This window comes from Dipodomys merriami, unplaced genomic scaffold (assembly GCF_024711535.1).
Source record: "Dipodomys merriami isolate MVZ:Mamm:240054 unplaced genomic scaffold, mDipMer1.0.p SCAF_17, whole genome shotgun sequence".
NCBI lineage: Eukaryota > Metazoa > Chordata > Mammalia > Rodentia > Heteromyidae > Dipodomys > Dipodomys merriami.
Genome location: NW_027203048.1, coordinates 25,033,263 through 25,058,576, shown reverse-complemented (window position 1 = coordinate 25,058,576; position 25,314 = coordinate 25,033,263). Strand labels below are relative to the sequence as shown.

Here is a 25,314-nt window from a genome sequence, read left to right as displayed (position 1 = left end):
AAAAACAACCCACTTCTCTTTCATAGTTCAAAGCTTCCTTGAGCAAGTCAGTAATATTCCAGAGCCGTAAGACACAGCTTCTTTCTCCCCAGCTTGTCACTAAAACCACAGTTGCCTCTGCAAGGGATACATTAATGTTCTACTCAGCAGGTGGCAAATTGTACAATAAATTCATGTCTCCTTTGCCTCCTGCCCAATTAGCCAGAGGTAAGATAGGAAGATTTACTTTCTCTCCACAAGTGAGGTCACAACCTGAAGTCGTCATAGAAGCCAGTTACACCCCAGTCTCCTGAGGCTGTGGCAGTGGATTGGTTAGTAGGCAGATGGCTCTGCCTGGTAGCAGGGATTTAATAGGCAAGGCGATGCAGGGAGGAGAACCAAAGGAGAAGAATAGCTGTGCTAAGCCTGTTGCCTTCTGCTTTAAAAAAAAATTTATAGATCTATTTATAACCTTGCTCCACAAAGGATTTCAGCGGCCGCTTTCCTTGTTGGAAAATCGTTGATGCTAATACTTGGCATATGAGACCATGTACTTCCTAGCCCAGAGCAAGGGGCCAAGTCTTGGTTCACAAGGCCTCTGCAGTACTCTAGGCTGTTCTGTTTCAGAATATCCATCTTCCTGTATCTCTCTTCCCCCTGTCTCCATGGGGAAAATGTAGTCACCACGATTCTAATCCTCTGTGCATTTGTTTTTAAATGGCACAAACAACTGGGCTCCTGGCTTTATATTTTTTTATTTGGGTCAAATAAACAAGTCAAAAGGAAAGTGCCTCAATATACAGTTTGAGGAGTGGTTGTCAAAGGTCTATATGAAAGGAATTCATTAAGCTCTGCTCAGTGAATTCCTCAGTGAATAAGTTGGATACATAACTAGAGGTGATTGCAGTTGGAATAGTATTTACGTTAGATAATATGTTTCGGGCATAAAAGAGAGCCAGGCTTAAGTAAATTCTTGATAATCATTACCTTAAATAAATACAATACACCCCAGTAAAAGACATATATTTGAACTAGAAACACTTATATATACTCTTTGGGAGAAAAGGGGTTGGTATTGTGACCTACCTAGGCCTTTCTCCTTATGGTGCTGAGTCTTAAGTCCATTTTCATATCTCCTTAACTTAGTGCAGTATTTGACAAATCATTCCTGCTTTTTGTTTTGTTTTGCTTCTTTCAGAACAAATAATTTCAGTTTCTTAATAAACATCCCCAAAGGAAGCTTCGTACTTTTGTGATATCCTTGGACCCCTGGGCTCCACTGCAAGTAGAGACAGCGACAAACCATTCTTTGACATTGGCTCTGCTTTCCTGTAGAGGATGGCCATGTTATGGCTCCTGGAGACATTGGTTACTGGGCCTCAAAAATGCCTGGTTGTAGCAAGTGCTTAAAAACTGCATTTTCTGAGAAACACGGACTCCTTATTTGTTTGTGCTCACAAATTAACTAAAAGCAGGAAGGAAGCTACGTTTCTTTGCTGCTTCCATTTTGTCTCAGAGTTCTGAGCCTTTTTAATTGTTTTGTTTTTGTAATCTTATAGCCATCCTGGAACCAAGGAAGGACCAGACTACCTGCCAGTTGTCCATGACTTATTTATCCTCTCCAGGCTGCTACCCACAAATGATGAAGTGACAACTCTTTTTGCAACCCCTCCCAATTCAAGGCTTAAGAAAATGACCACCAGAACACATCTGTGCCTGGGACTGTTTATGCATGCCTCTCACCTCCTGCCCCCCAATCTCTCTATTTAACCTAAGGAAAGTGTCTGTGCAGAGAAGAATGTAGAAGATGAGCTCAAGCATTTACTTCCCATGAGTGCCCAGTATCTTTAATAGACCTTATTTCTCCACCCTTCACCATCTTTTATTTGGCAAGTTGGGGTGAGTGGCTGGACTTGACCTTTGAAACATAGGAATTTGGGCCTGGGCCCTAAAATCTCCTGAAAAGTGGTCTCTGACAGCAGTTGTTGTGGTTTAGAACCCATTCTTCACCAGTGTCATTGTTCTGCATTTGGTGTTCATCGCCAGCCTTCCGTTTCCCTGTGACACATGTTTTTGGAATCTAAGAACTGAGAACATTTCATAGGAAAGGGCTAAGAACAAAAAATACACAGATACTGATAAAAGATCTCTTCCGATAACAATACGGCATATGTAGTGATAGAAATTAGAACTGTTAATAGGGAAGGGATATATTAATATATATAAATATACACAGTGATAGAAGAGTCGACACAGGAACAAACTATAGTACTCAGAGAAGACACTGAGAATAGCCAATGAGAACAACAGTCCATTCAGTAAGTGGCCCGAGAACCTTGGTTTCCATGAAGATGGAAAACTAGAATGAATTCCTATCATAAGCTAATAAAGCAAAATTTGAAATGCATAATTTTAAATGAATTTCTAAAAAAAACCCTGCGGAGTAACTTCATAAACTCCTAAGAATGAATGTCTTGGATAATTACATGAGCCATACACCAAATGATTCATGTACTTTTCTGTACTAAAATTTTAAACATACTCATCAGAATTTATCATGAAGTTAGTGAAAAGATCTGCCACAATCTGGGAAAAATATTTACAACATATGTAACCGACTAAAGACTAGTATTCAAAATATATGAAAAATATATTAAAATATATTCAAAATATCTAGAGACCAATGAATCAATAAGAAAACAGAAGCAGCCTAGTAAGAAAGTGGACAAAAGATATAAACAGAGCTGGACACCAGTGGTTCATGCCTATAATCTAAACTACTCCGGAGGCTGAGATCTGAGGATTGCAGTTCAATGCCAGTCCAGGCAGGGAAGTCTGTGAGAGTCTTGTCCAATTAATTACCAAAAAAGAAATGGAGCAGTGGCTCAAGTGGTAGAGTAATTGCCTTGAGCAAAACAGTCGGGGATAGTGCTTAGGCTCTGAGTTCAAGTTCTAGCACCAGCTCTTTAAAAAAAAAGGTATTCACACATAATCAATAAGTAACTAAAATAGTGCTTGTCAGTAATAAGCAAAATGAGAGTCTACAATGAGATGCTTTTTTCATACCTTCCAGATTGGCAAAAATTATGTCTGACAACAAATGCTGGGAAAAACATGAAGCAACTGTATTTCTTGAACACTATTGATGTGAGTATTAATTGGTATCAGTACAGGAAAACAACCAGGCATTTCCTGATACAAAGAAGAGAAGGCATGACCTTTAACCTGGTAGCAATTCTGCTACCAGCTCTATCTTGAGTGCTGCTGCACTGGTATCCTTTCACAGGTTTGATCCTGATTGAAAATCAAGATAATTATACTCTCCTCAGATGGTTGTTATGGTTAACAGAAATTATATACAGGATATAGAATCATGTGGTACACTAGCTAAAGCAAAGACAAAGTTCCTTTCTTCTTTTCTATTCTATCTATTTAGTACTATGTCTTCTTGTTTATTCCTTTGCCAATTTCTATGTTCTGACAGCCTTACCTTGCTTGGTCCTTCATCCAGACAGGAGCCCAGGCCTGGTCCTTCCAAATAACCGGCCTGGCCTAAGCTCCACCACTGTAGGATGCTCAGCACAATGTCTGAGTAGGTCCTTGAAATTTTTTAATTTTAAAAATATATTATTTTAAGTAATTGTACAAAGATGCTAGTAAAAATAGGAATTAAAGCCTTAATCCTGGTTACTCAAGAGGCTGAGATCTGAGGATTTCAGTTCAGAGCCAGCCTGGGCTGGAAATTATGTGAGAATCTTATCTCTAATTAACCACCAGAAAACTAGAAGTAGAACTGTGGCTCAAAGTAGTAGAGCACTAGCCTTGAGCAAAAGAGCTCAGCTACAGTGTCCAGGCCCCAAGTTCAAGCCCATGACCAATAAAAATAAAATGCTATCACAGAATTTCTCACTAAATGTAATTGCAACTATAGTAGTTCCTTATCCTAGTGGATAAGATCACGTATAATACACCTTGTAAATAAGAATGTTCTTTTCCTATGTATACATACCTGTAATATCATTTAATTTGTAGACACAGAAAAAAATTAACATCTACAAACAATAAAATAACACAGTTAGGATAATACTTATAGATTGTTTATTTCTGGAATTTTCCCTTTAATATTTTTAGATGCAGTTGACATCTGGCAATTAAAACAGAGAAAAGCTAAACTACAGCTAAAAGGGATTACTGTATTTTTAATTGAAAAAGTAGTGCAGATTATAGTAATTACTAATAGCCCACCCCCTGCTTAGAAAAAGAAAAAAATGGAAGGGAAGGGAAGGGAAGGGGAAGAAATGAGAGAGGAAAGAAAGGAGAGGAGAAGGGAAGAGTGGGGAAAGGGGGAGGGAGGAAAAAGGAAGGGAGGAGAAGAGAAGGAAAGGAAGGAAGAAAGGAGGGAAGGAAGGAAAAATGGGGGGGGGAAGGGAAGAACAAAGGGAATGGAAAGGAAAGATACCTGCCTTCAGCATATTACTTACAACAGCGGAGTGTGGTGGGACAGGCCTATAATCCTAGCATTCAAGAGACTGAGGTAGGAACATCAAGAATTCAAGGCCAATTTAGGCTACAGTACTGAGATCTTATCTCAAAAATTCAAAACAAACAAGTGGAACAAACAAACTTAAAATACACAGGTGTGCATTTCTTTGCCAGTCTTTGGATGAAAGCCCAAGCCACCATCTTTCTCGAAGTGCTCTAGTTTCTGTCAGGTGGAGCAGGAACATGATCACTGAAGAAGCCCAAGGTCACAGAGCTTGCAACCGACCTGATACCAGAATGACTGTATTCCTAACACAGTGCCAAGCAATGTAGTACTCTATAAATTTAGTTGAATTGCACAAAGCTGCTTGGCTGAGTCCCCAAGGAGAGTTGGGATAGAAACTAGAGGGTAAGATGCTGAGAGCCAAAGAACTTGACCTGAGCTCTAATACTGCCCCTAGTGGCCATCCCTAGAGCAAGGCTGAGGCTCAGGCACACAACGTTTCAGGTGTGACTGATTCTCTTGTGTTCTTGCTCATCCTGGGACAAGATCCTTTTTTTTTTGTTTTTAAGGAGTGGGGTAGGGTTGCTGGGAAGGGAAGAAAATGACAGATGGTGAGAAGGACAGGCTTTAGCTTCCTTCCTAACCCAGTTTTCCTGGCTGCTTCTTATTCTGTGTTCTGAGGTCAGAAGATAGTCCATAGCTATTTAACATCTCAACTTGACCTTGGAATGCTGGCAAGCTCCAGTGGAATTAGAAGAGTTTGTAAGTGAAGTTTTAGGCTGATGAAGTTTCATGTATGAAGCTTAGTAGATCCCAAGGAGATAGTATACATATATGCATATGCGTATACGTGTACAAAGTGCATGGGGAGTAAGGACATAGCCTCTCCTTTTATGGCCTCTGAATGAGCTCCTATAGGTTTTGTTGTTTCCTATTAATATTACCTTCTTTTCTCCATATGGGCAAAGCTTTCTCAGGTTGCAGACGAAGACATTGCAAGTCTAGCCTGCTTGTCTTAGTGGGACTTGCTCAGGGACAACACATGGTAAGAATGTCAGCCCTCCCCGGTGGTGGCAGCTTGCTGCAGAGGAGTGAGTGGATTAACCAGGGTGAGTGCCAGGGTGCATACATGGCTACAGTGCCTGGGACTGGGGTGGTGGTGATACAGTAACCCAGGTCTCCTTAGCATATCTTCTTGTCATCCTGCCTAACCCCCAGGTCCTGGTGTGGGAGAGTTGCAGCTTGACAAGGAAAAGCAGGGTCATTGCTGAGCTACTGAGTACCTATTATTTATATCCAGTACCAATCATTTATATCCAGGTAGTATGTTTTGTGTTCTTCAGCAATTTGGACTGGAAACGTTTTTTGTTCAAAACTGGGCCAATTTAGAACTGTCTTTTTTCTTCACCCTGGGTCAAAAGCTCATAGAACTCTCTAGAACACCTTCCAGAGCATATGTTCAGACTGTATCCCAGAGAGATTCAATGACATGCTCCAGGGAATTCTGCTCATTTGGCCTGCATCATGAAACTGATGTTTCCTTTTGTTAAGGACTAAAGCAATTCAAAATTTTTTCATTAATTTTTCACATTGACTTGAAGGAAAAGAACATTAGCAATTAGCTTCTCTGAAATTTTGTTTAAGCTATTTAACTTCCCTTTCCTCCTCTGTCAACTAGAGGTAGTTAACATCCTCTCCAACAAGGCTGTGAGGACGAGTAGGTGTATGTGTGAGGCGTATATCTCAAGAACTCTGGGTTCAATAAATGCTTACTTCTTCCTTCACACAATATTTTTTTCCTTCCTGCCTTTAAAAATCACATTAAACAAGCCCGGTGTCGATGGCATCTGCAATCCTAACTACTCAGCAGACTGAGATCTGAGGATCACCATTTGAATCCAACCTGGGCAGGAAAGTTCACCAAAACAAACTCTCATCTCCAATTAACTATCAAAAAAGCCAGAACTGAAGCTGTAGCTCAAGTGATAGAGCACTAGCCTTGAAAAAGAAAAGCTCAGGAACAGTGCCCAGGCCCTGCGTTCAAGCCCTAGGATCCCCTCCCCACCAATAACACTAAACAAAACTAAAATTAGTTCCCACCTTGCTCCATAGACATGATGAACTCCAACTGCATTGTGGTGCAGTGTAAATAGAAATGTCCCAGGCAGCCAAAGTGTGTGAATGGTGGTCTAGCAGAGCCAGGGGAGCCAGGTATGAGGTTGACTGAAGAGAAAGGGTCTTTAAATTGAAGGTCAGGAGAGACCCTCCTCAACTTTAAAAGCAACAGTAACAACAGCAACAAAAAGCTAAAGGGGAGAGGCCTCTAGAGGAGGGAGGCAATGATGACTAAAGAGAAAGGTAGCTCCTCCAAAAGCATTGATAAGAGTTGAATTAAGGAGGTTGGTGGTGACAGCTGAGCCACCCACAGATCCCAGGAAGAGACAAGCAGAGCATTCAGCTTCAGTCCTCTTCAGGAGCATGTGGCATGAGGAGGGTGTGGGGGTGGCCTGTGATGAAGTCCTGAGAGGCTCTTCCACCTCTGCAGCCACAGATGTTAAGGGAAGGATGTGCAGAGCTTCTGCACTCCAAGAGATGAGAGTCTGGCTGGGGGGTAGATCAGCTACCAAAGTAAAAAAAAATTGTTCCGTGTTCATTATTGCTTCTTGTCCAGGCCCCTGGGCCAGTGGTGCTTGATGATGCAACACAGACTGTGATTTGTGTAATAGGCATTTTCACATATAGCACAATGGGAAACAAAAACAAGTATTACAGAATGTTCAGTCTGGTATTTTTGTAGTGGTAACAGGCAGCATGGAGATTGCATGACCATGACTGCTCCTGTCACAGGTGTGGTGAAGGTTGCAAGGAGATCTCTAAAGCAAGAAAATAAGGCTCCTTGACCCTTTCAGTTCTCCAAATGTAGAACATGAATTTCCAGGCAGAGGCCCAGGGCAAGTGATAGAGGCTTATTTAGCAAGTAAAGCAAAAAGAACAGACATGTCTCATGGGCAAAGCATGGGTGTTGTAAGAGAGAACAGTACATTCCTAGACAAGGGTGTGGGTACATGAAAAAGATGCGCTGAAGCTGGGCTCAGGTGGTTCACACCTGTAATCCTAGCTACTTGGGAGGCTAACATGGAAAGGATTGTGATCCCAGACCAGCCCAGACAGAAAAGTTCGCAAGATGCCATCTTAACAAAAAGAAGGAGCTGGGCATGGTGGCACATGCCTGTCATCCCAGCTCCGACAGGAAGCCTAAAAAAATAAGTAGATTGGCATCCAAGTGCCTGCCCAGGCAGGAAGTGAGACCCTGGAGCTGTGACCTGCCCAGGCTTTCTGCAACAAGAGGCAAGAATGAGCTTGAGTTTCTTCACCTTACACAGCCCTGAGCTTATGTGTGTGGCTTTCTAGGTACCTCAGCTGAAGACTGTCCCTGAGGGGGAAGCTTGGGGGAACCAATGATCACTCCTTAAAGACCTCTTCACCATTTTTTCTCAAGGGTCCACACAGTCTCTCATATAAATGGTTTTTTTTGTCTTTGAAGGAGACAGAATCTAGGGCAGACGGCCCCCATACTTGTGATCCTCCCCTATCAGCCTCCCAAGTTCTGGGATTACAAACATGTACCTCCATGCCAGGCTTTAAACTGCCAGTTAGTTTTTGATAGTTAGGAAATACATTTCATATAACTCCAACTGAGCAACAAATTATTTTTCAGTATAAGTGCTTAGTATGTTTTAGACCCTTTCCTAAGTATTTTATAGAGATTGTCTCATCCAATGCCCTTAACAACTGTATGAGATAGATGCTGTAACATACTATCCCAACTTTGTTAAGAGGGGCAAATGTCAACAAATTTGCCCCAAGTTCTGTCTCTTTGTGTCAGCTGAGCAAGTAAATAATTGCTCTGGACTCAGTTTGCTCATCTTCAAGATGGGGTGAATGATGCACTTGTTTCAGAGGAGTAATGTGAGAGTTAAATGAGCTGAAATGACTAATAGGTTCAGAATGGTGCTTGAATGAAGGAAAGAAGGCACAAACATTTAACATCCAACACTGGATGTAATTTTGATTCCAAGGCACAAGTTCCCAACTCCTGTTCTCTTCTTTCCTGTTGATCACGTTCTGTTCTTTTTTTCCCCTGAAATCTGTAGCAGGGATTTTAATTGGCACTTTATGCATGGGAAATTAGAGCTTTGGAGGATGTGATCCAGCAGGGCCACATACTAATCTCTTTTCCTGAGAACACCACAGTAACACTTCCTATATTCTTATGGGCCAGGAACTATTCTGAGCCCTTTGCCCATATAATATAGTTCACATATTAGGTTAGGTATAGGGGCTGTCATCCACCCATTTTATTGATGAGGAAGCCAAGGTGCTAACTTTGTTACCATATATATTCTCCATCTGAGGCCTTCCTGAGGCCTGGAGCAACTAATTATACCCACAAACCCCAGAGGAGTTGCTCTGTCTATATTCCGATTCTGGTCATGAACATTCTCTTATCAAGGATCCTATCCTACTTTTGTCCTACATGTTCTGTCATGGTCTGTGACAAGCCCCCTATAAAACTCCAGGTACCAAAACCTGCTTTGGCCTAACTTCCAATGGCCCATCATATTGTCTTCATCAGGTCCATTGTGCTAAGGTGACAGCTATCATAGTTTGTCTAGGAATGTTTTGTCTGTTGTGGAGCTTGAACTCAGGATCTAGGGACTGTCCTTGAGCTGTTTTGCTCAAGGCTAGCTCTCTACCACTTTGAGCCACAGAGTCACTTCCAGTTTTCTGGACTAAGAGTTTCATAGACTTTCCTGTCTGGGCTGGCTTTGAACTGTGATACTCAGCTCTCAGCCTCCCTGAGGATCTAGGACTACAAACAGGAGCCACTGGTGCCTGGCTGGAATGTCCTACTTTTAAAGTTGAAAGTTCCATGCAACTAGAACCTGTCAGTCCTGTAGGAATTTTCTGGCCCAGTGATGGTTTGGTACTTGATGTTTAGAAATTCTTGCACTTTGCTGTAGATTTCCAGAGAATAACCTTCCTTCTCCACATGATCCCTACTACACATCATTTCAATTTAAGAGCAGCTGCCACACAATTTAAATCACAGGAGAATAAGGAGCATCTTTAGGGGTATTTTCCTTCCTGGTAGGGCAGATCTCTCAGGCTTGATTTGTGTGTGTGTGTGTGTGTGTGTGTGTGTGTGTGTGTGTGTGTGTGTGTGTGTGTGTGTTTCTGGGGTTTGAACTCAGAGCCTCATGCTTACAAGGCTGGGGTTTGAACTCAGGGCCTCATGCTTACAAGGCAGAAGGCCTCTAACCACTGAGCCAGTCTTCTGCCTTCTCAAACTTGCTTCTCAGGCTTGCTTTTTAAACATCTTACTAGAGGAGTGTAACTAGCAATGTCAGCAGTTACCCACTGCTCTTCACACATGATCTACCCAACTAGTATTTTATATCTCCTTCCCTTCACATTTTCAATCCCCCTGTAAATGATTTTTTTTTTGTCAGTCATGGGACTTGAACTCTGGGCCTGGGCACTATCCCTCAGCTCTCCAGCTCAAGGCTAGCACTCTACCACTTGAGTCACAGTACCACTTCCGGTTTTCTGAGTGGTTTATTGGAGATAAGAGTCTCAGTCTTTCCTGCCTGGGCTGGCTTTGAACCTTGATCCTCAGATCTCAGCCACCTGAGTAGTTAGGATTATAGGCATGAGCCACCAGCGCATAAGAAAACAAACTAGGCTTAGCATCAAGGAAACGGCATGAGCAGAGGGAAGAGGAGGAACTTCACAGGCCAAAAGATCTGGTGTGAATCTCATCTCTGAAGTATCCTTTTGTCTTGGAAGATCTGGTGTGAATCTCATCTCTGAAGTATCCTTTTGTCTTTGTCCGAGTTTGTCAGCAACAAGATAATACTTTGAGAAAATCACTGATATATGGAGGGACTTGCATAGGGTGAGATGTGATAAGTACTAAGTGACTAGTGATAGAGGAATAGCTCAATACTACAGCCTCTATGACTGGCAGCATCTTGACTATGAGGAGGTTGACATGTCTGAAGAGATGTGGCTGTCCATGCCTAATGTGGCCTCTTAGCCAGATTCTATTCTTCTCTCTCTTAGTGTCACTTCCCCAAGCAAAATTCTCTCTCCCTCCTTCCCTTTCTCTCTCTTTCTCTCTCTGTCTCTCACATATCACACATAGAGTACTCTATAGTAGTTCATATTACTTTTCACAAGATGCATGCAAATTTTATTTGGGTAATTATTTAATTTCTATCTTCTCCCACTGAGTACAAACCTCCGAAAGGCAGGCACAAGGTTGTCTTGATCACTGCTGTAGTATCACTCATTTCATCAGCCAAATGGGTCTGGCACACAGTAAGTGTTCAGAAATGCTATTGAATGAAATGAATGAATGAACCAAATGACCATTCATAGGAACTAAAAGACTCTGCTGTAAGGAAGCCTGTGCAGTGCTGAACCACTAGGTGGTGCTATTACTTTGTGTATAACCATTCCTCAGGCTTTCCTAGTCTTGGGTGGCAAAGACTGAATTTTCAATTCTGCCTGGAAGCCAGCCATTCTGCTGAGATGATAACATCTGTTTTTATGGAACAGATAATTTATGCAACAGGTAATTTTTTTTATTATTTATTTATTTTTTATTGTGAAAATACTGTACAGAGGGGTTACAATTACATGGGCAAGATAATGAGTACATTTCTTATCAAGCATTGTAGCCTCCGCCTTTGTTTCCCCTTCCCATCCCTTCCCATCCTCCCCCTGCCCCCCCACCCAATCCCTCCCCCCCACACCAAAGTTGTAAAGTTCGTTTTCGACATAACGACTTGTACGTCTCATTGTTGGACTGGGTCCACCTGTATCCCTATTTAAACGATTTGTTTTTTCCCTTCCCCTCCACAAATTATACCAACATCAAATACAGTGAAAGCAGCGGTTATACCGTGGGGGAGGGACATACAAAACAACAAAGAAATAATCTTATAAATGTGTTAGAAACAATAGCATGAAAGAGAAAAAACATTTGAATACTTATCTTAGGGATCATTTCCCTAACATCAACTTATCTGACCTTTTCTGCTTGACTCAGACATATACTAGATATTGCAAATAAGGGAAATCATGGGACCTATGTTTCTTTGGGCGTGGCTTACTTCACTTAATATAATTTTTTCCAAGCCTTTCCATTTCCTAACAAATGGGGCAATGTCATTCTTTCTGATGGAGGCATAGAATTCCATTGTGTATATATACCACATTTTCTTGATCCATTCATCTACTGAGGGGTATCTGGGTTGGTTCCATATCTTAGCTATGGTAAATAATGCTGCACTAAACATAGTCGTGCTGGTAGCTTTGGTGTGGTCTTGTTTGTGAACACTTGGGTAAATGCCCAAGAGTGGGATTGCTGGGTCATGGGGAGCTCTATGTGGAGTCTTTTGAGGAACTTCCATACTGCTTTCCAAAGTGGTTGAATAAGTTTACACTCCCACCAACAATGCAGTAAGGTTCCTTTCTGTCCACATTCCCTCCAGCGTCTGTTATTAGAGTTCTTGATTATAGCCATTCTAACTGGGGTGAGGTGGTATCTCAATGTTGTTTTGATTTGCATTTCTTTTATGGCTAGGGAGGTTAAGCATTTCTTCATGTGTCTATTGGCCATCCTTCTTTCCTCTTCAGAGAAGTTTCTCTTTAAGTCTTTAGCCCACTTATTTATTGGGCAGTTGTTTCTTTGAGGATTTGTTGTTGGGGGATTTAATTTTTTGAATTCCAGGTATATTTTAGATATGAGACCCTTGTCCGTTGTATGGCTAGTGAAGATCTTCTCCCAATCCGTGGGCTTTCTATTGATCTTGCTAGCTATGTCCTTTGCCATGCAGAAGCTCTGCAATTTCATGGATCCCATTTGTCCAACCTTTCTTTGATTTGTTGTGTTTCTGGGTCTCTATTAAGAAAATTTCTGCCTGTGGCAAGGAGACCTAGGGTTTCTCCTATTCCATCCTGTAATGTTTTCAGTGTCTGCTTTGACTCCGAGGTCTTTGATCCATTTGGAGTTGATTCTGGTGTAGGTGATATATAAGGATCTAACTTTAGTTTTCTACAAGTAGTTAACCAATTTTGCCAGCACCATTTACTGAAGAGGCTGTCTTTCTTGAATTCTATTTTTTTAGCTCCCTTATCGAAGATTAGATGGCTATAGGTCTGTAGTTCATTTCTGGGTTTTCAATTCTATTCCATTGGTCCTGAGGTATGGAACAGGTAATTTATTTTTTTTTTTTTAATTTTTTTTATTGTAGAGATACTATACAGAGGGTTACAGTTACATGAGTGAGGTAATGAGTACACTTCCACTTCCTCTTGAACATTGTTACCCCCTCCATTGTTTTCCCCCTACCATCCCCTCCCTCCCTCCCTTCCCCAAGGTTCTTTTTTTTTTTTTTTTTTTTTTGATCGTGATTAAGTGATTACTTAATTTCCGGAAATTCACAGTATTGTGGAATAATGATGCTCATTTAAAGTCACAAGTTCATTCTAACTTTCCTGGAGCAAATTGTCTATCACAGTCTGTAATATATAACGGTGCTCATATGTTATATACCATATATGTGATCAGCAGCATGGGGATATTTAGTAGTGGTTCAACCAGATGAGTGGGAGTTCTTTGTTTCTTAAGTCCTGTTAGTTTTGTCATATCACCTAACATTTTGGATTCATCATCCACTTATCAGGGAGACCATGTACTGTTTGTCTCTTCGTTCTTGGCTTACCTCGCTCAACATGATTCCTTCTAGCTCCATCCATTTCCCTGCAAATGCCATTATTTTGTCATTTCTAATGGCTGCATAATATTCCATTGTGTATAGATACCACAATTTTTGGATCCATTCATCTGTGGTGGGGCATCTAGGTTGTTTCCATATCCTAGCTATTGCGAACAGTGCTGCAATAAACATGGAGGTGCACGTGTCCTTGTATATTGGTTCCTGTTGTTCAGGGTAGATGCCTAGAAGTGGTATGACTGGGTCGTAAGGGAGGTCAATCTTTAGCTTTCTAAGGACCCTCCAGACTGCTTTCCAAAGTGGTTGTATGAGTGTACATTCCCACCAGCAGTGTAATAGCGTTCCTCGTTCTCCACATCCCCTCCAGCATTTGTCGTTGGCTGATTTGTGGATGTGGGACATTCTGACTGGGGTAAGGTGGTATCTCAGGGTTGTCTTTATTTGCATTTCCTTCACCACCAGGGATGATGAACATTTCCTCATGTGTTTCTTTGCCATTTTTATTTCTTCATTTGAGAAGTCCCTCTTTAGTTCCCTTGCCCATTTAGTAATTGGTGTGTTGGGTTTGGGAGGGATTAGTTTCTTGAGTTCCCTGTATATACAGGATGTTAACCCCTTGTCTGATATATTGCTGGTAAATATTTTTTCCCAATTAGTTGGTTGTCTTTCTAGCTTGGTTGCGATAGCTTTATCTGTGCAGAAGCTTTTTATTTTAAGGTAGTCCCATTTGTCGAGTCTCTCTCCAATTTGTTGTGACCCTGGGACTCTGTTCAGGAAGTTCCTTCCTGTGCCTATTAGTTCAAGTGTCTCTCCTACTCTGTCCTGCAGTAGTTTCAGAGATTCAGGTTTAATGTTAAGGTCTTTAATCCATTTTGAGTTGATGTTGGTGCATGGTGATAGGCTGGGGTCCACTTTTAGTTTTCTGCATGTGGCTGCCCAGTTTTCCCAGCACCAGCGGTTGAAGAGGCTGTGTTTCTTCCATTGTATGTCTTTGGCTCCTTTGTCGAATATCAGCTGGCTGTAGGCCTGTGGATTTATTTCTGGATCTTCTATTCTGTTCCATTGGTCTTCGGGTCTGTTTTTGTGCCAGTACCATGCTGTCTTTGTTATTATAGCTCTGTAGTAGAGTTTGAAGTTCGGCATGGATAGCCCTCCCATATTGTCTTTATCCCCTAGAATTGTTTTGGCTATTCTAGGTCTTTTGTGGAACAGGTAATTTATAATGCCTTACCATATAGCTCTTCCATAAACACAGGAGAAGGCATCCTATTTTGCAGACAAGGAAATGACTTTCCAGCCACTTTAATTTTCCTTAAAATCTACAACTGTTAGCAATAAAATAAGGCTCTTAACCCAGGACTTTTGGCCTCAGAGCTTGTGCTGTTCCAAGTATATCCGTGTGAATCAGCTTTCTGCTGAGTCAGGTTTGTTTTTCCCATCCTCACAGCAGGTTGCTATTTTATTCCAGCCTCAATGAAAATTCCTACCACTGACTTCTAAACAGTTAAGTTACAGGAGAGAGGAAATAAGCCAGAGTAGATTCATTGTCTCTTGAGCCAGATATTACAGTCTTGATCTCATGGATGAGCTAAGTGCAGCATTCTGGGAAAGGAGAAACTAATTGTCAGTGGATCATTATTAGTTCTTCATTCAGCAAGTATGTTACATACATGGAGTGAGCAAATGAAGATGTATTTCCAATCTGGTTTGGGGTATAAGACATGCTTATGTGGGACTTGTCGATCCCCTAAGTACATAAATACATACATACATTTGTATTTGTATACATTCTACATTATATACATAATATATATAAAATCTTTGTGGCATAATATTTAAGTGCCACAAAGATTACACACACACACACACACACACACACACACACACACACACACACACACACACACACACACACACACACACACACACACACACACACACACACACACACACACACACACGAGAGCATGAAGAATAGGGGGAGGCCAGAAAGACTTCTGTGACTGGCGTGGTCACATTTAAAAACTTTTGAGGACCCAGTATTTGTGTTCTTGAACTAACACTTCAATTTCAGTTTTTAGTTATAATTGTGAATTTTGTTTTGCTTTGAAAAGAATGGAACTAAGACCTGTGGTGTAGGTAGGTCAGTGGTAGAGCACATACCTAGCATGGGCAATGCCCTGCGTTTAATCTTAGCAACACAAATCGCAAACAGACAAACAAAAAATGGTGCTAAATATTGTCATTCTTCATGTGGATCTATGGAAACTCCTAAAAACTAAATTTTATGTGGTCTGGTGAATTCTTACCTGGAAGGAAAGCTCTTCTCCAAAGTATTGTATAATGAGAAATGTTTAAGAAATAGACCTTCAAAACATCCAAAGGATAAGTTTTTAATCACCACTGGCAGTGTTCTTTATGTTCACTGTTATGGATGTGCATTCTGATTCTTTGTTTATCTATATATATTTTATGTTCCCTTAATCACCACTTTCTACCTCCATACAGTGTCCTCTTAGCCACCATTCTGAACATAGAAGATTGTTGGAATGTGGAATCTGTTTCCTCTGATGAAAAAGGTCCATGGTATCCTGTCTACCTGTGGTCCCATTTCTTTTTGTCCGTGGATGTAAGGTAGGTGAGTCCATTCAGAAAGGCAGAGTGGCATAAAGAAAATGCTAGAAGGGGCTGGAAAGGTGGCTCAGTGGTAGAGTGCTTGCCCTGCATGCATGAGGCCCTACGTTCAATTCCTCAGCACCACATAAGCAGAAAAAGCCAGAAGTGGTGCTATGGCTCAAGTGGTAGAGTGCTAGCCTTGAGCTGAAGAGCTGGGGGACAGTGCCCAGGCCCAGAATTCAGGCCCCTCGACTGACCAAAAAAAAAAAAAGAAAGAAAGAAAGAAAAGAAAATGCCAGAAAACTAAGTTAACGTGCCTAGCAGGGCTGACACATTAGCAGTACAAGATTACTTCTAAGTCTGTTTTCTATCTAATAAATCCAAGAGGTGGAAGTAGAGGGTTGCTAAGGTTCTTTTGTGATCTAGCATTGCATAAGCCTTGTTACCTAGGAGTTGGAGTATGGGTAGTTATTCATTAAACTCAGAATATTATAGACTCAAATAGAAATGTCCCACACCATCCTTACTTTCAGATATAAAAGAAGACTGGTTACCATAGCAACTCACCTTCATGGAGTCATTTAGAAATTTAGTTCTATAAAGTGACAATATTATGTACTGACACCTGCAAAACTCCATAATGTTTCCTTTGCTTCCATTCCTGCCCCCAGGCTATGGTGCCTTGAATTGTCATAATCTGGAAAAGCAATCATAGTTCTCAAGCTGCCTTTTGGGCTGCTGGAACAGAAGGTGTTGACAGGGGTGGGAGGGAAGGAAGGCTTCTTTTCAGTTTACTAATCCACAGCCACCCTTCACAAACTCCAACAAATATTTTGTGATGTTGCAAGGTGTTATGAGAAGTGAAAAGCAAGCTGTGATATTCAGTTGGTATGAAGACTTTGCAAGCAAAAAAAAAAAAGGTGATCTGTTGCAAGGTAGACCGTTATTTCTGCAGAGTCCACATACTAGAATCCTAACAGAGATTTCTTAGATAGTTCCATCGTACACACATTTTCTTAAACAGGACCAAAATTAAATCATTTGGCCTATGTCATCTCAACTTGTGGACCTCAAACCACTGGAAGCTGAGGAATTACTGAGAGGGGCATGTTCTCTGTGGACTGAATGAGAAATAGCTTTTTATAAGATGGTAGCTCCCCTTAAAAAGGTGGTGCTTATGTCAAACAACCAACTCGTACACAAGAATGTGTCCCACAAACGTCTGGAGCTGTTACATTTTCCCAGCAGATCCCACAACACCTCTGTCCCCTCTGTTTGCTCATAAATTTACTTCCCTCTATTTTTCTTCTTTTCTACTCTGTTCTGTAATTCTTTTTTTTTTATTGTGAAAATACTGTACAGAGGGGTTACAATTACATGGGCAAGATAATGAGTACATTTCTTATCAAGCATTGTAGCCTCCTCCTTTGTTTCCCCTTCCCATCCCATCATCCCCCTGCCTCCCCACCCAATTCTCCCCCCACTCCCCCACTCCCCGCACCAAAGTTGCCAAATAATTCTTGTATACCACTAAAATTTTGATTTTCTTCTTCCCTAAAGACAGCTTCTGAAATCAAAGGTAAGAAGGTTCTTGGGCGTCTCTGCCTCTTACCATCCTGTCTCCTATGAAGAGCACAAACTAGGCTGGCTGCCTGGATGAGGAGAGAGAATAAGAAAGGCAAACATGGGGTGAGGGATGGGCTCAGATAGTCCAATCAGCAAGATAGATTAATTGGTTGAGATGGCATGGACTCACGACTTGAAGGAGAGAAGAAAAGCCCCAAATGAAATTAGATGCTGAGCAAAATAGAAAATTTCATAATAATAAATACACTATTTGAAACTGGTGTAGTTTTGCTACAGGTTTCTGACAATTTCTGCAAGGCTAAGCGCCTGGACTTTTGACACAGTGCTGACACAAAGGGATCTTACTAAGGACTAGTGAATGATGAAAGAAAGCTCCATCAATTGAAAATGGCTGTGCTTCAGCCTCTCAGCCTTGGCTTGGAAGGGAGGAAGGGAAGGCAGCTTCTCTCTGCCATGGTCACTCATTGGAGGCTTGCTTTCCCAGTCACACTCTGAAAATTCCTGCCCTAGGGCTGCTGGAAATGCCACGGCCTCCAACGGCTCTAAAGGCTGTGATTTATCTCCAATCCAGATCTAAAGTATCTTCATTCATTCAAAAACCTTGGATTATAAACTAGGAGCACAGAACTATTTTAATCTACTAGGAGCACAGAACTATTTTAATCTAGCAGATTTTATCTTGTTGAACAACAACAAAAAATTACAGTCTTTGGATTTGTATATCTTGACTCAGCCCCATTGTTCCAATAGCAGTGCTGGCTGTGTTTCAGATTTAGTGGTCTTGAACACAGTTTTGTCACTCAAAAGAGCCACCCAGAGCCAAAGATGCCTGCCTAGGCCAGGTGATTGCAATTTCTTGTTGTTTTTCACTTCTGCTGTAGGAATCAGGAGTTTGTGGGAGGAACACAGGGGTGGAGTTTCTGTCACAATGCAAAAGCAACAAACTCTTCCCTCTAGAAGATAGAGTGACAACTGCCTTAAAGATTCTATATTTCAGGCAAAGAAGAATTTGTTGGCAAAACCATGTCGGAGGCATCAGAGTGCTAAATTAGTGCTTTTTGCAAGCAATGTATTTTTGTCATTAAATTCTTGACTAAAGCTCACTTGCTACAAAAGTGCTGCCATAGCTGAGCTTGCTCACCAAAGTATAGGGTAAGCTCTTAAAAATACACAGGCATGGGCCAACCACCAATGGCTTATACTTTTATTCTTAGATACTCAGGAGGCTGAGAGCTGAGAATTACAGTTTGAAGCCAGCCCAGGCAGGAAAGTCCATGGGACTCTGTCTCCAATTAAGCACCTGAAAAAGCTCAAAGTGGAGGGAGTGGTTTGTGAGAGCACTAGCCTTGAGGAAAAAAAGCTCAGGGACAGTGCCAGGCTCTGAGTTCAAGGTGCGTGCGCATACATGCAACACACACACACACACACACAATCACACCTGTAAAGGATTTGCTCCTTTGTTGCAAATGATCCATACAGAAACCAAGTTGTCATAAAACTAATGAATTTTATAAAACAAGGACCTGTAGGTGGCTCTATGGCCTACTAAATTATTAGATGGAGTTTCTTCAGCTGCAACAGTGAAAATTAACACCCTGTTTAGGGAACCTTAACAAACCCCACATCACCTAAAGGCCTAGGGTCATGTCAGGGAAACAAATCAGAGCACTGCATTTGGAGAAAGTCCCCTCATCTAGATTACACAGGAAATGAATACATACTACCACCCTGGAGTAAATGTGGCAATGAAACATAACCCTTGAGTAAATAACTAGTACAGACTAAGTACATTTGGGTTAAACTGTAAACAATTACATAGACTGAGCTAATATTATAATCTGTGAAGTGTAATAAATATGTACTTTAGTTTATGCCAGTAAGATCATCTTGAAGGAGGTCTGAGTGACTTCTGGACCTAAATTTAATGAGCAAAATAATTAATTAAAAATAAGAATAGTCTGGGAAAACACTGAACCACTGCTGGGCAGCAATTAACCTTTTATGCCAATTCATTTCTAGAAGTTTCTAAAGCCAGGGGGTCTGCAAACTTTTCTTAAAGGGCCAAGCAGTAAATATTTTAGAGTTTGCAATTCTGCCATGTTACACAAAAGCATCCATTAACATGTGTTAAACTATGCGCTGTGGCTCTGTTTCAGTGCATCTTTACTCATAGGAATAGGCACCATATTGTGAGCTGTAGGGTACAATTATTTGATCTTGAACAATGACATAAATATGAAATTTACAAATTCTTTGGAAGATTATGAGCTCATTAATGCTCCACAGCAGACTGACTTTGGTGGGACTGTGCATCCAGGGTGTATTAATCCACTGACCTGGTTCTTTAGCATTTATAAACTATGGAAAGAAACCAGGATGAGGACAGCCTTATGTCATTAGAGACCAGATGCCTCAGCAGGCAGTATCTTGATGGCTGGAACTGAGGAATTGTTATTCTGAGGTGTAAACCACTCAGATAAAAGGAATCCCTACACTTAGCCAACCCCACACTCTTCACACTTTCACCCCAGTTGTTTTGGAAGGTAACCTAAGGATTCTGTACCTGATATCAACTTCAGAAGATTGGACACTCAAAAGTTCCACTTTCGGGGCTGGGAAGTTGGCTCAGCGCTTGCCTTGCATGCCTGAGGCCTTGGGTTCCATTCCTCAGCACCACATAAGCAAAAAGAAAAAACCCGGAAGTGGCGCTGTGACTCAAGTGGTAGAGCACTAGCCTTGAGCTGAAGAGCTAAGGGACAGTGCCCAGGCCCAGAGTTCAGGCCCCACGACTGGACCCCCCGCCCCCCAAAAATGTTCCACTTTCTTTTCTAATTCAAATTTGTTAAATGTTTCATTTGAGGTTGGCCAGGTCAATTTTTATTTATTTGACCATTTGTGATTTCTGCTAAAAGGACATTCTATGGTAATCCCTGCTTTCCCCAACCCACCCCCTGCCATAGCTGGCACCCTGGTTATAGTAATATGTTGTATTGAAACATGAAACTAAGTAGAAACTCAGCAACTGAAACTGAAAGACAGGAGGGAAAATGTGGTTCTACCTACTTTAAAATTTTTCTAACTTAAGTTTTATTCTTAGCTCATTATCAGCCCTTTTGCTTTCCCTAAACATCCAAAGCTGTACCTCTTCTTCTAAATTTTACTTTAGCTGTATCCTGTAACACAGAACTTCATGGTCTTGTTTCAGCTTTGCCTGCTTAGACATGTTGATCTACCATTTGAGCTGTGCCTCCATTTAAAGCTTTTTGCTAGTTAACTGAAGAATCTCTCAGATTTCTCTGCTTGGGTTGGTCTTGAACCTAGATCCTCAGATCTAAGTCTCCTGAGTAGCTAGAATTATAGGCATAAACCACTGGCACACAAATTTTGATAAAACTTTATCATTTGATCCTAAGTATGGCTTAGAAGGATCTTAATTTGCAAATATTTAACAAGTATCTTTCTAACCTAAACGTTTGTGGCTAGCAATGGGTAGTTAGCATATCTTATGGCTTAGTATATGATATATACTCCCTTCATGTGCTTATTCATTATCAAAGCCTAGGCAACATAGCAAGACTGTGTCTCAATTGGTTGTACACAGAGAGGGAATATGGTCAAAATACTTGATGACATGTATGAAAATGGAACACTGAATCTTAGTTTTGGAAGACAAAGGAGGGATAAAGGAGAGTGATGGAGGGAATCTGCATATGCATGTATGGACATACCAAGATACACTTCCTTGTATAAACAATTGATACTAGTTTTAAAAAAAGTGTTAGCCCCTTAAGGAATGGCGATATTCCTCTGCAAGAACTTGCCCTGGTGCTGCTACGTCCTTTATGTTTTGGCTTCTGAGGGTCATTACTTCTTAGCTATTTAATCATATTTATATTTTAACTACACACACATATTCCTACATGTATATGCACTTATATAAATAATGCTGAATTTTAAATGTAAGTTTCTCAAGCTATCTCCTTCACAATATTATTGGGAACTTGAGTCCAACTATCTGATTTTTTTATTAGTTTTTTTATTGTGAAAATACGGTACAGAGGGGTTGCAATTACATGAGCAAGGTAATGAGTTCATTTCTTATCAAGCATTGTTGCCTCCTTTGTTTTTCCTTTACCTTCCTGCCCTCCCATCTCCAAGACTATATCCTTCCCCGCCCCCCCCACCAAAGTTGTAAAACAAATTGCTTAAATAGGGATACAGGTGGACCCACTGCAACAATGAAATGTACAAGATGCTATGTGGAAAACCAAACTATCTGATTTTTAAAACTGCTGTTAACTACAAATCTTTTTGGCATGAGGCTAATTTAAAAATTAAGAAAGAACATTGTTGCCATCTGGTGGAGAGACCTACTATTACACATTAAATGAGGCCCCCTGAGTTTCACAGCTTTCTTATTCTTCCCCTGGTTAGTCAGTCCTGCCAGAACTTTAACAGTTCTTTAAATATGTCTATTTCCATTCTTGTAGTACTACCTTAATCTAGTCTCTTCTTCCTCCTCCTCTTTCTCATTCTTTTTGCACATTGTTCTGGGACAAGGTATTGCTACATGGCCTAGGTTCACTTGGTTCTCACTGTGTGATCTAGGCTGGCCTCACACTCTTGATCCTCCTGCCTCATTCTTCTCCATTCCTGAATGCTGGGATTACAGGTGTATACTATAGACATCTAGTTGGCTCAGCTTAATTCCCCTCCCCCCTAAAATCATTGCTTTTAAACCGATTCAAGTTATAACTTATAAGTAAAAAAGAATTGGAATCACTTGATTAACAGCAGTTTGACAGGAACAAAGCAGAACTCTAATAAATGTTGGCCGCATTTAAGAAAGTACTATCTCATTTGCTAACTTTATTCGGAAGGCAGCATATGCACACAAGTTCCCAAGGATTTTTTTCATAATAACAGACTGACAAATGACATTCATATGTGTAACTCTTCTGTGAGCTTAATTTTTTATAACAATTTTTTAAACTTAGAATTTTTTTTTTTTGGTCTTTTGTAGGTCCCTATGCACTGTCCTTGAGCTTTTTTTTGGGGGGGGGAGGAGGGGGGTCTGGTCATGGGGCCTGAACTCTGGGCCTGGGTGCTGTCCCTCAGCTCTTCAGCTCAAGGCTAGCACTCTACCACTTGAGTCACAGCCCCACTTGTGGCTTTTTTTTTCTTCTGTTTATGTGGTGCTGAGGAATTGAACCCAGGGCCTCAAGCATGCAAGGCAAGCACTCTACCACTGAGCCACCTTCCCAGCCCCCTCAAGCTTTTTCATTCAAGGCTAATGCTCTATCATTTTGAACCACAGTGCCACTTCCAGTTTCCTGGTGGTTAACTGGAGATAAGTCTCGACTTTCAGGACTGGGCTGGCTTAGAGTAGCAATCCTCAGATCTCAGCCTCCCGAGAATAAACTTAGAATCTTAATAATATATAACTCAGAAGGCCCATGATATCCTTTATTAAAGGAAACTTAGCTAATTTGGAGAAATAATTGATTCCAGGATTGGGGTGAATGAAAAAAAGCAAACAAAGGCCAAGATAAACTGGAAAGTAAGGAATTACTCTAAGGGTAAGAATATGTCAAGCCTGGTGTGGTTGTGAATGCTTATAATCCTCAAACTCAGGAAGCTGAATCAGGAGGATTGTGTTGAGGCAAGCCAAGGTTATATAGCAAGATCATTTTAAGAAACGAAAACCACCAGGCTTGGGTGGCTCATGCCTGTAACCCTAGCTATTCAGGAGATCTGAGAATCATAGTTCAAAGCCATCCCGAGCAGGAAACTCTGAGGCTCTTATCTCTAGATAACCACCAAAAAGTTGGAAGTGGAAAATGCAGTTCTAGTGGTAGAGCACAGCCTCAAATGAAAAAGCTAAGGGATAGCACTCAGGCCCTGAGTTCAAGGCCTAGTACTGATACTCCCCTCTCCCCCAAATCCTAAACTATCCAGGCCACAGTGCTTCACACCTATCATCCTACCTACACAGGAGGCTGAGATTGTGAAAACTTCAGATCTAGGCTAACCTGGAACCCATATCCACAGAAGAAGCTGGGCATGTTGGTCCATGCCTGTTATCCCTGGAAGTATTAATAGGAGGTGATGGTCCAGACCCACTCAAGCAAAAAGTGATATGCAAAAAGTATGGGAGGTGTGGGATTTCAATCAGTAGAGTGCCTGCCTGGCAAGTGTGAAGCACTGGTTTAAACCCAGGACTGGCCCTGGGGTGAGGGTGGGGTGTGTAGAGCCAGCTCCAAAGGCTTCCCACCAGCCATATCTAGGACAATTTGAGATCAAAACAAGTAATAGTAACATTATATATATATGTTATAGGAACTGTGGCTATGCTAATAATGAGAAAGATTTTCCTTACTGGAGAATGTCATTTAATAAGTGTAGGAGGAATGATAGAATTGGAAAATCACCATCTGGCAACCACCAGAGCAAAAAAATAATTCTCTTAGAATGTAAAAGTTTCCTGAGGAACAGAATACTTAGAAAGTATCCCACTATGAGATACTTGTTAATACAAGAAAAAAACATAAACTTTCTAATAGAGAAGTATAATTAGATGTTGCCTAAAACAAGTGATTAAAATTAGTTATTGTTATGATGAGACAAATGATACCATAATAAGATGCACTTAAGAAGAGTTTCCTGTCTATTGGGTTCCTGCCCAAAATGCATAAGCTCAGCTCAATTATGAAGAAACATTAGAAAAATACAAAGTAACATTTTATAAAATGTTGCATGTCTTTTACATATTAGGAAGATTTGCTAAGAATTATTCCATGTTGAATTGGAACCCCTTTTTCAGATTTTCATGCTTTCCTTTTAAAAAATAGTTCATGTCCTGTTTTGAGACTTGCCTTCTCTCATCTTGCACCTCTTAATGTCATTTAGAATAGTAGTATTTGGTTCTGTTGTGAGGTATAACACTAACTAAAGTCTCCATAGGAGAACCTTTATCTGGCCACTGGACCCAGTCCTGGAAAGAGGACACTCAGGTGTGCATATAAAAGGTGAGTTGTGGGAGTCCAGATCCCAAACTGACTCATGAGAAATGTACTTTTTCCCCCCCAATTTATGAATTTCTTCTGTTATGAGTTAAAAATCTCAAACTGATTAAAGCACAGGACACTTTTTGCTTTAAGATACTATTTTTGGATTATCTGTGTAAATCTTTCTGGAAACGCATAAATAACACCATGTTTGAAAAACCTTGTAGATAAAATGAAATTAAAACTTTAAACTTTTCACAATAAAGATAATAAAAATGCATCAGTATAAAAATATCATCAGTGTAGTAGCCCACATACTATACTGTGATATACATTCTGCAGTTGGAAATAGGGAATTTTTTTTTCCCACTCCTGTACCTGGCTGCAGTTTTTTGTTGTTTTTTGTTTTGAGGGGGTGATACTGGAGTTTGAACTCAGGGCCTCATGCTTGCTAAGTAGGCACTCTACCTCTAAGCCATGACTCTAGCCTCCCCAACCCCTTTTTAGCATTATTTTGGGATAGGGTCTTGATTTTTGCCTAGGCCCAGGCATGGACCACAATCTGCCTACTTTTACATTTCCTGTCATAGTTGGAATCATATGTGTATGCCTTGAACCCACTTGTTAGTTGAAAAGGGGTCTCATTGCGTTAGGCTGGCCTGGAATTGTAACCACCCAATGTCAGCCTCCCAAGTAGCTAGGATTACTGTCACTCACCTAGGCTGCAAGTTTCAAGCCAATAAAGCTAGTATGAGAAAAATCTCTTTGGAAACCTCATAGTTCTCTAACAGTATATATTATCTTAAAAAAACAAGATGGTTCTTTGTTTTAT

At 40.9% G+C, this 25,314-nt stretch overlaps 1 long non-coding RNA gene across 1 annotated transcript; it reads left to right on the top strand.

Moving 5' to 3' along the window:
- Positions 1 to 2,084: 2,084 nt before the first annotated feature.
- LOC138829255 (uncharacterized) lies at positions 2,085 to 24,751 on the top strand. The gene is made up of 4 exons (XR_011372517.1): positions 2,085 to 2,297; positions 3,053 to 3,126; positions 15,781 to 15,906; positions 24,439 to 24,751. It is a non-coding gene; the product is annotated as an uncharacterized lncRNA (long non-coding RNA).
- Positions 24,752 to 25,314: the final 563 nt, after the last annotated feature.